The 9245-nt window shown below is 40.1% G+C and overlaps 1 pseudogene; it reads right to left on the bottom strand.

The window, feature by feature from the left end:
- Positions 1 to 6849: 6849 nt before the first annotated feature.
- LOC110540420 (ribonuclease P protein subunit p25-like protein) lies at positions 6850 to 7382 on the bottom strand (annotated as a pseudogene).
- Positions 7383 to 9245: the final 1863 nt, after the last annotated feature.

Below are 9245 nucleotides of genomic sequence, written 5' to 3'. Positions count from 1 at the left end.
TTTTCTGCAAGTAGAACAAACGATAATATATCATTATAATACTCGTGAAATGGCTCAGCAGTTAAAGAACTTTTATGGTGTAACACGAAAATATACTGATCACTTTGCAGCTTTGTTTTCTTGAAGGGATGAATTTTCATGTATTTCACAAAATACAAAAATAACCTAAAAGTGAAAGTGCTATTTTAAAAAATACTGGTTATTAAAAATAAACAGTATTTTTATAAATAAAATAAATAATATTAATAAAAATAAGAACAGTAGTATACCAATAAAGTAGTAAGAATACTTTTAGAATACATCTGAAAAAAGTAAAGTTTATTAAAGTAATTGGGCTTGCCAGCCCCCTATGCCTATAATCCCAGAACTCAGTATATGGTCGCAATTTCCTGTTTGTGTAGGCTGCATAGAAAGTAGCAGGCCCCAGAAAAAGTACAAAGAAAGAACAACTTCAAAATGAAGCAAAAATACAAACTGTACAAAAACTTATTACACACACTAAATATTGTGGTTAGGATTAATACCTCCCCTTATCAAAGATATATATATATGTAAGATGTCAAGTCTAAAAAGTGAGAATTGTATCCTTCATAGACAAAAATCTTAACTGAACATTTTTCACAAATTTTGTAGTTTTTTAGTAAGTAAAAAAAATATGAATTGTACACTCAAAAAATCCTTTAGAAGTGATATTTAAATCCTATGTTTTTTTTCTGGAGCCTGCTCTCTCTACGCTGGGGCATTCCAGAAGCATATACAACCAAGGTGGAGCCCTAGCATGAGTATACCCAATGCCAGCTGCAGGTCTTATTTAAATGAAGGTGTTTCACAAGACTATCTTTCCTGTGAGGTAACATGAAGCAGAGCCTGTCATATTCAAGCTAAATCATCTTGGATGTCCACCCAACTCCAGAAACATTTTTGGCAGTTTTGAGTCACATTGGCCTGACCTACCAGGCAACATCTTAACAGCCTGTGGTACCCAAGCAGTAACTTTTTAGGATCCTGCTCTACCACGGGGTCTGCATCTTAATATTCTGAGGGAGCATCACACCATTCTGCCCTACACAAGCCATGGAGTCTTAGGAGCCTGCACCTATATTGGCTGTGACATCTTAGGAACGGAACCAACCCTACTGAGGAGGATTCGTCTACTAGTCTGGCATCCGTTTCTGTCAGGGGGCTGACCTCCCAGATGACAGTCCCACAGATTTGTCTCATTGATACAGCAAAATCACCATACATTATTTTTTTATAAGCCTACTCTCAGAAATTGAACAGAAACCAGTATTACCAGAGCTAGGAGCTCAACCAACCTATCCCCACCTGAGCAGAGCAGAGCAGAGCCCGTCTTGCTCATCTATGCTTGGTCCTCTCCAGGCTCTAGCTTCCCTCAAGCCTGTTTTTTCCACATAAATGCCCTCTAAACCATTCTAGCACGCTGCAGAGTGCCACCAGCCTGCTTTACCCAGCAGCGTTGCCTTGGCGTCATCTTCCCACAAGCCTGTCCTTCAGGGAAAACGATACGTTAGCACTTTATCACTTAGGCTGCTATGTTTCAAAAGCTGGCATAAGGCCAGCTGCATCTTACAAGTGCGTCTTGCTCGACCGCGTGTTAAGAATCTTCCCGACCTCAGCAACTCCATTTTCAGAAGTTGGTTCCAGCCAGGCTCCCAAGTCCCATTTAGCGCACCCACAGCAGCATTCCACATACCTGCACTATCCAGTCAGTGCTGTAAGCAGGCGCTTGTACGACGGCAGGCAGCACGAGACTGTACTTAGAGGGCGGTGTCTAACTACTGTACGCCACATGGGCGGAAGTGACGTTTTAAGAAGTCTAACCTATCCTGGCAGTAGAATAGCTTGGGCCTTCCCTCCTAGGAGGCGGAGTCTAACCCTACGCAGGTGACGTCCTGAACGCTAACGTATCAACGTAGTAGCATAGCACGAGCTTGTCCCTGCCAGGAAGCCCCGTACAAACCGCCTCCATTATACAGGTGTTATCTTCCAGACATCTAATCTAACTGGGTGGTAGCTGAACAGAGGCCCGCATTGCGGATAAAACCAAAATAAAGTTTCTATGTCACTAAAAAGTGTTGCCCATAAAACACTGCACCATTAAAGTGTATTTCCAATATTCTGAGGTAGAAATGCTACAGCTGTCTCGGCTGTGGAACAAAGCGCTCGAAACAAAATGGCGGCTAAATGTTTGGCGCGTTTGGCCAAACACCTCACGACAAACAGCTCACTCTCAAAGTGAAAGGCGAACTACCACAAACTGAGGCAAATTATTTAAAGAACATATGCTGTTTATTTCTTACAAATACATAATTTAAATCCTAATTCCCGTTCTTTCAACTCTCAGATGACTGAGTTTTATTCCCTTTCGATAGTAACGGAATTCTTTATATCATACACATTATGTCTTTTATATAATATATATAATAATTTATAATTTATAATATAGGCTTTAAAAATATTTCTACAAAGTATAAAATGAAATCAGCTGAATTATATCTCCCAATTATATTTCCCAAACTCTTTCCTGTGGTATATAAAAGTTGTTACTTATGAATAAAATTCAGAATTCAATACCTTTTTCTAATTCCAATTTTCGCTGTTGTAATGGCTCACAGTATCCTAGAATAACGCGGACTCCAACCGACTGGACTCACAGTAGCCTAGACTCCAACCGACTGCTAACGCCAGCCTCGGCAACTAATATAAGTAGGCGGCGGGACCCGTACGTCATCAACCGCAAAGGAAGTAGGGAAGTCGGAAATGTCGAGGATTAAACCAAAAGACTGGTTAGCTGAGGAGGGCTGCGATGTGGGGCTTCAAAGTGGAAGAATTGTAAATGGAGTGACTTCTTGGGGCAGCTACCAACAGAGGTAGCATGTTTCAAGTTCATAATTCTATTAGGTCCGAGATCGCCGTAGCCATGTTGCTTCTGCAGCTTTAAGCCTATGGCTACTGATGATTTAAGCATATCACGACAGCGTGTTTAAATACATTAAATGACCAAACTATGTTCACTTATTTGATTGCCTTTTTTTCTATTTTTTTTCATCAAGCTTTTTAGAAAGAACTACAATGAAATTTTTGCCATTTATCCTCCATGCAAATACTGAGAATACACTGGCCCATTGTTTTTCAACATTGTAAAAAAAATACTTAGAAAATACTAACAAAAAATAAGAAAAACTCCTTAAAAATTAAAGGATGACAGATTGAACGATGGTAGTTTATGGGGACTACAAAATGCCATGGAAAAAACCTCCAATACATAAATAGCTTACTGTATAACATACTTGAATTCAGATCCCCAGCACCACTGTCAAAAAAAGCAGAGGAAAATGCAGAGGAAGAATCCCATGGCTTATTGACCAGCAATCTGTAGCTTTAGCGTCTAAAAAATAAGGTGAAGAGTGCTTTCATGAGCATATACCACCACACATAATACACACACACACACACACACACACACACACACACCTGCTTTGTCTTCCTAACTTGGTTTATAAAATTATCAATTTCCTTCATTTAGGAAATGTTTTAGTAACTCGACAAAATTTTTCAAAAGTAATAAAAACAATTTTGAGACAATTTCTTCTGAATGCTATCTCTTATTATTTATTTATTTTTTTAATATTAGTTGCAGTTTATTAACTTTGTATCCCAGCTCTATCCTCCTCCCTGCCCCTTTCCAAGTCCACTGATAGGGAAGGACCTCCTGGTTTCTGAATGCTATTTAAAACAGATTATATTTGTTTAAAAATAGGATGTCTTTAACTCCTGAAAAATATTGTAATAACATACTGTTTTTTTCTGCTTAAAGGTATTATCGTAGGCTGCACAGGTTCAAGCCAGGTAGACAAGGTCTCAGTACACACAAATTCTCAATCCCAAGTATGTGATTGATATCTTATTGCAAACGAAAAATACATTTTCTCCAATTGTGTTTCACTGGGTATATTAATCACACTTCAGGTAGGCCCTGAAGGAGTAATTAGCTAAAACAAAATGAACTCAATAAATTGTTTTGTAAACTTTTGTTTCACATTGTTTTCTTTGAATATTTTTTTTGTCTCAAATTTTTTGTTTGCCATTTTTGTGTTTTGGGGGGCTTTTGTAATTTTTCTTGAGTTTATTTCCTTTTTGTTTATAAATTACATAATTGTATAAGCCTATAATTTATTATATATTGCTGTGCAGTATTTAACTACCATTTTCAGTTCTTAATGTCATGTTGTGTATGTAAGTGTACTTGTATATATTCATATACAATGTGAAAATTTGTACATCTGTGTGTATGTGACTTTGGAGACCAGAAGTCAACCTTTGGTATCATTCCTTAGGAGCTGTTCACCTTGTTTTTTGAGACAGAATCTCACATTGGAACCTGTGTCATGGTGATTAGGCTCGGCAGGTGGTAATCAATTTCAGGAATTGACCTGCCTCCTCTTCTGTATTGTGATAATAAGCACATCTTCTAGGGTTTGGAATATGTCATCATACAGGTTCTTGTACTTGTACCATAAGCACTTTACTAACATAGTTGTTTCCCAGACCTTTAACATCATATTTTATGCCAACTAGTTTTTTACACTATTTTTATTCTTACCATTTATGAATCATTTATGAATTGCTTACAATTTCTGCACACCCTATGGTAATGTTCTATAATCAATTGCATCTTCACTAAACTTTCTTTTCAAATATTTTCTTTTAGACCATAGCAGAAAACTCATGACCAATTTTATTTTATATAATAAAATTGTGAAGCTAGAAAGATGGGTCAGCAGTTAAGAGTAGTAGCTGCTCTTAACCTAGAGGATCAGAGTTTAATTCCTAGCATACATGTAATAGCTCACCATTGGCTGTAACTCTAATTCCATGATGTCTAATGCCTCTTTGGGCACTGTATACATGTGGTACACAAAAATACATACATATAGGCAAACATCAGAACAATAAAATAACAAACAAAATAACAAACAAAAATTTAATAATAAAAGTTTAATACAGGAAGCTATTCAGGAGGCTAAGGCTAGAAGACCCCAAATTCAAGGCCTTTCAAGCAAATTCAACCCTATCCTCAGTAATTTAGCAAGATCATATATCAAGGAAAATTTTTTAAAGAGACTGGCAATCTAAGTTAGGAGTAGAATATTTACCATGTAAAATGCCTTGAATTCAATTTCCATTACCATCTCAAATAGCAAGAAAATTAAGCTTTCAAAAAACTACATATAGCATAAACCTCCTATTGGCAAAGTATGCATCTAAAATATGGCTCTGCAAAAACACAACGTATTTTTATAGGATATGTATGTTTCATTAAAGTAAATGGTATTACTAAAAAGGGAATTCACTAAAAGGAGTTTAAACACCATTTAAAAGTTAAAATTCTGCAATTTGATCCCTTAGATACTTCATTTTTGTGTATATACAAGCAAAACAAAAATGAATCTACTAACTCTAAGTAAGGTTAATGGTATATAAAGCTGTTCCATTTGCCTTACTAACAAGGAAGTTTATAAAACTATTGTTTAAATACTTTCAGTCTGATTTTCCCTGGTCAATATCACAGAATGTTAAAATAGAATTTGGAAATAAGTTTGGTATTTAGTTCACAGCACATATTTTATGGACATTAGACTACCACTATAGTTTTTTTTCCCCTGCTACAGCAAAGAACTGAGAAGAGCCCCGGCTTTATTTTCTCATAATTGGACATCCAGGTTACTAGACACACTGAAGAAAATCTTGATTCTCAGAAAATGGAGTTGATCAATTCTTGGTTTTTCAAGACAGGGTTTCTCTGTGTAGCCATGGCTCTCCTGGAACTTGCTCTGTAGACCAGGCTGGCCTCAAACTCATAGAGATCAGCCTGCCTCTGCCTCCTGAGTGCTGAGTTTAAAGGGGACTGCTACCACCGCCTGGTGAGTTGACTGATTCTTAAGACCACTGCTGCTTACAATCCCACTCTACTGCCTGGGGCCACATAACTACCAATCCAATCACTCTCTAAGATGCCTGGGTAAATCTGAACCAAAGGCCAAAGTTTTGACAGAAAAAAAACAGCAATGGGAAAAAAAAGGCAAGAATGCAACCTAAAGAAAGATATGGGATTGATGTCTACTTTAAAACTAAGAAACCAGCTTGTTTATAAACTGAAGTTACTTACATTTTATAGCTCCAGGTGCTCAGTGTGCACATCTCTTTATTACAAATCTAATGATCTAAGAAGGTTATACGCACTATACGGAGGAGAGTACTAAGGCCCAGGGAAGGAACTTTATCCAAAACCACAAAACAGTAACTTGGGAGTAAAACCAGGATTAAAACCCTGACAGGCCACCATACTAAAAGATATGCTGGAGAGGGAAGAAATGCCTGACCTGGCAGAGCCCCAAACCAGCTTAAAGCAGGTGGCAAAAAGCCATCCAGTAACTTTTATTGATACCAGATGCATCCAGCACCAGGCTACCCTTTCTGCTTCCAGCCCAGGAGCTCCAGGGGGAAAGGCGGGGACCCCACTCCTTCAATCCCACTTACAGGTAGCCAAACAAAGGGGCACAGCCTTTATTTTCCTTCCCTAGACAGATGTCCGAAAGTCAAATCAGAAACTGTGTAGACAGAGACAGAGTAAGCCCTCCTCAAGCAGTCTCTAACACAACACTGGCCCACTCCTGTCAGTCTTCCGTAGCAATCTCATCCCACATTCCAGCACAGAGGCAAGGCAGGCCTTCTGTGGGCTCAGGCCTTGCTGGCATGTTGAGCAGACATAAGCACTTAGAGAAGGCACAGATATTCAGTTCTCAGGTAGTCAGGTTCAGCAGGTCTTCAGGACCGGGTGTCCCGAGCCCTTCTTCGCGGTCTGGGACCACAGCTGGAACTAGGTATGGAACCCAGGCAGGGGTGCACCTGGAGGTTGGTAGCCACATTTACTGGGGTCCAAGGGGTCCCGACTGAGCGGTACCCACACTGCAGGCACATGGTGTCGAACTGTGAGGGGGTCTAGGCCTGTGTCTGGCGCGGTTGGGACCCAGCTGTCCTCAGTTTGCAGGAACCTAAGCTTGGTGAGCTGGTGCAGGCCCGGAACCCGCCATTTGACAATCTCTGCGCAGCTGACAGCCTTTCCAGAAGCCCGGCCTTGTGCTTCCCCCTTCCAACCGACCCATCACCAGGCCTAGCAGGTTTCAGATTTTGCTCCCATCTCGGACTCGCATTTCCAGAGTGTTAGGAGGTAGCTGTGGCATAGGTGAAGACGCTGGGAGCTCTACAGAGCCAGCCCTCCAGTAGTGTTCCACTCTGCTCACGCAGCCTCGGTGAATTTCTCTTGTTAAGTACTCCGTACCCAGTCCATGTTCGACCATCAGCAAGCAGCCAAGATGGTGCGCCCACTATAGTTTCTTAATCTGACATTTATTTACCATCTTCACAAGATACCTCATAATGAAAAGTAAATAATTTATGAACAAATTTTTTGTAGGTAAATTTAACGAATGCCTATAAGAATCAGTCTTCCTGCTTTTGTTGTCAAGCAATATTAGCAAACCTGCTAGATAAAGCAAGCATAGGATACTTTTCAGTCTTCATTATCAGCAATTAAATTTGACTTAGCTAACTAGATCTTGTATGATTCTATTTTTGTTTTACAGCCTGACCACAGCTACCTCCCTCCTCTCTTCCTAAGTCCACCCTCACAGTCCCCTCCCTATTTCTTCCTCCTCTTTTCTCTCTGAGGGTCCCAATCCACTCTGGTATCTCAAGTTGCTTTAAGGCTAAATGTTTCCTCACACACTGAGGCCTTAATAGACAGCTCATCTAGGAGAACAAGACATCCTTTCTCCTGGAACTGTAGCAAACTGGGAAGTTCCCAAGCCTATATTTTAACCAATCAGTTTAACTAGATGCAAATCACTTGGAACAAGATTAATTATGGTTAGTCAAAATGATGTAATGCTGCCTCCCCACCCAGTTCCTATACCTGCTTACCTAGTTACAGTTTTTTTTGTATAAAAACCCTGCTTTAGAAACAGACCCACATCATAGCCTGGCTCCTGAGCCCAAACTATGTCCCTGACCAGTTAGTTTTTGTTCAGTATTTAATAAACATCCATCAATCTGAGTCTGATATTCAAATGCTTGGTGTGAAGCTATTCCTGAAGCCATAATGGCTTCATAAGGGCTCATCTATGGAATAGCTCTCCTGCCCAAAATTTCCCCTCAATGAATGCTTCAACCATCTCCACAGGTTGATAGGTTTTCTCTTGTCTAGTTTCTCTTTTTTTGGTAGTTAGTACTGTGAGGAACCCAGTGGGAACAGGTTGGATGCAGCCTTTTAAGTTCTGTCTCCAATGAGAATCAAGGGATCTCCCCTTCCCCAATGGTTTGTATGAGACTCCGACTCACCATGCAGCGATCTCTCTATAGTATATGTGTCTCCTCTTGTCTTATTTGGGTCATTTTGTGTCTGTTTTGCTTAGTATGTACATAATTTGTTTCTCATCTGGGTTGTTTTATGTTTGTTTTCTTTTGTCCATTGGTACCATTTTTCTTTCCTCTATCTGCCCCCAATTTCCACCCACACACTCCTTGACTGTGGGTCAGTCTCAGTCCTATTCCCTACACCATTTTCACCACTGAGGAACTGGAGCATAGCAACGCTGCTTTCCTTGGGACCAGCCCTAGCTGGGACAGGAGGAAAACACTTAGGAGTTCACCAGATTCTTATAAGAAGTTTCTAGGCAGCTGCCAAATACCCACAGAAACTCCTTATAAGAATCTGCCTTTTAAGTGGATATTAGACATATAATATAGGATAATCATACTAAAATCTGTACACCTAAGGAAGCTAATGAAGAAGGACCCTGGGTAAGATGCCCAATCTTCATTCAAAAAGACAAATGAGATGGACATCGAAGAGGGAGAAAACAAGGAATGGGACAGGAACCTATCACAGAGGGCCTTTGAAAGACTCCACCCAGCAGGTTATCAAAGCTCAGGCAGAGTGCAGGAATCTAATGAAAGCAGGGGATAGCAAGATGTGGAGGGAACAGGAGCTCCACAAGGAGAGCAACAGAACCAAAAAAGTCTGTGCACAGGGGTCTTTTCTGAGACTGATACCTCATCCAAGGACCATTCATGGAGATAACCTAGAACCCCTGCACAGATGGAGCCCATGGCAGCTCAGTCTCCAAGTGGGTTTCCCTAGTAAGGGGAACAGGAACTGTCTC

Source organism: Meriones unguiculatus, assembly GCF_030254825.1.
Source record: "Meriones unguiculatus strain TT.TT164.6M chromosome Y unlocalized genomic scaffold, Bangor_MerUng_6.1 ChrY_unordered_Scaffold_35, whole genome shotgun sequence".
In the NCBI taxonomy this organism is placed as follows: Eukaryota; Metazoa; Chordata; class Mammalia; order Rodentia; family Muridae; genus Meriones; species Meriones unguiculatus.
The sequence above is the reverse complement of the archived record's forward strand: the minus strand, read 5'-3'. Positions and strand labels throughout refer to the sequence as shown.